Raw genomic sequence first — 1,947 nt, 5'->3', positions numbered from 1 at the left:
AGATGGTACACTGTGGTCATAAAGGGATGGACATGGGCAGAAAATGGTACACTGTGGTCATAAAGGGATGGACATTGTCAGAAGATGGTACACTGTGGTCATAAAGGGAAGGACATGGTCAGAGGAATATTAGTTATTGATAAATATTACAGATTTGAACAAATACGCACAAAAACATCAAAATTAGCACAGAAACAGTACTATATAACATTTTAGACACATTCTAGACAGTTTATCAGCTGAAAAAAGTTAATTTTGGGGTAAGTTACTCTTTAAATGTTCGAGTAAGCACACATTGATATGAACACTTTGTCTCCCTAAGTGTCAAAAACAGAAATATTGTTTTTTTTAGTGAAGGTGAATAAACATTCTTACAGTATATTAGTTTATTAATACAGTATTTATAGTATATTAATACAGTATATTATACAGTACAGTATGTAGAACAGAGATGTGCATCTGGCGGCCCACAGGCCAGGTGTGGTCTATGAGTGACTTCTGTGACAGGCTGGAAACTTCTGATTTCTTAGAATCTAAAAATCTAGAAGCTGTTTAAAAAAATAAAAACTTTTTTTGGGGACGTTGACCATTTCACAACGGCTGGTATTTCAAGGCCAACCAATGTGTTTAGTCTGCTTAGAGACACTGTCTGCCATGAAGGATTTTAATACAAGTCACTACAACACGTTGCACAAAGCTAAATATGAGAAGTTTACTGAAGTCGCAAAAACATAAACAATAGAGACTTTTTACAAGAACCAGAACCACACAGGAGTCTAAACTCAAGGCATCTTGTGTCGTAGCACTTCAGCTTTTTTGTTTGCTTTAAAGGTTTTGTATTCATATTCAAATAAGTGTGCAACCGGTACACATGAATTTGAATATTAAATACGTTAAATTACTGCACTGCATGTTGATTTAATAACAGTAAATTTTGTAGCGTTAAATCAACACTTAAGAGTTAAATTTAAAACTGTGTCTGAGTCTATTTGGTCCTTATCTGAATTAGTGTCAATTTAACTCTTTCAATAGTGTTACATTTTCAGAGTACAATTTAACTCTAAACAGAGTTAAAACTTAACACTGAATAATGCTGTACAGWGTTAAYAAAACKTAACACTTCAAGTYAAATCACTCYGATGAGAGTAAATATGATTCTAACCAGAGGTAATGATGGTACTCCACTGTGGTGATGAATCAACTCTGATTCTCATGCTTTTCAACACTGCATTGAGTTATTGATGGTTAACACTGGAGGTTCACATATCTCCTATCAGTGTGTTAATTTAACACTCTGWGGTGTTGATTATTTWCTCCTTTGCTGTGTAGAGGGGTGTAAAACAGTCACTGAGGTGTTATTCACAGCAAATTTGAAAGTGTAAGTTTAACACTGTAGAGTTTAGATCAACTCTTTTAAGTGTTGCATTAACAATTCACAGTATGTACTGGAAAAATGTAATGGAGTCGACCTTCACACACCAGGAAGTAGCTCTCWTTCATGGTGTCAATTTATGGCCAAACTCACAAACTTAAACTTGATCAACTGATAAACTTGAACAAAACAACTAACTAGAACAACTCATTTTTACACCGATTAACTTCTTTAATATTCATAAACATGCAAACACATGATTTCTACAAGATTACCCAGCATCYCTTGCTGTGAAAACACTGGTCAGTCTGACATGAGGTGGAAGAGGGCGGGGCTTTTAGAGAATACTTCTTTCAACACTGCATGGTGTTATTTAACAACACTGTTAAGTGCTGGCTGAGCTTATTTAACACTGTCCAGTGTTGAGACAACACTGAGGAAATCAACACTGTGAATTAACACGAACACTGGAAGCCAGTTTACTCAAAGTGTTAAAATAACACTAGGGGGAGTTAAATTAACACAGACATTTTAACAATCTAGTTAATACTCTAGTTTTTACTGTGTATATGTGT

The 1,947-nt window shown here is 34.9% G+C and overlaps 1 protein-coding gene across 1 annotated transcript in view; it reads right to left on the bottom strand.

Annotated features, from left to right (window-relative positions):
- The window catches only part of acer1 (alkaline ceramidase 1), a 9,744-nt gene that overhangs the window by 1,566 nt on the left and 6,231 nt on the right, over positions 1–1,947 (bottom strand). The gene's annotated exons all lie outside the window — the stretch shown is intronic.

Source organism: Austrofundulus limnaeus, unplaced genomic scaffold, assembly GCF_001266775.1.
Source record: "Austrofundulus limnaeus strain Quisiro unplaced genomic scaffold, Austrofundulus_limnaeus-1.0 Scaffold41, whole genome shotgun sequence".
Lineage (NCBI taxonomy): Eukaryota > Metazoa > Chordata > Actinopteri > Cyprinodontiformes > Rivulidae > Austrofundulus > Austrofundulus limnaeus.
The sequence above is the reverse complement of the archived record's forward strand: the minus strand, read 5'-3'. Positions and strand labels throughout refer to the sequence as shown.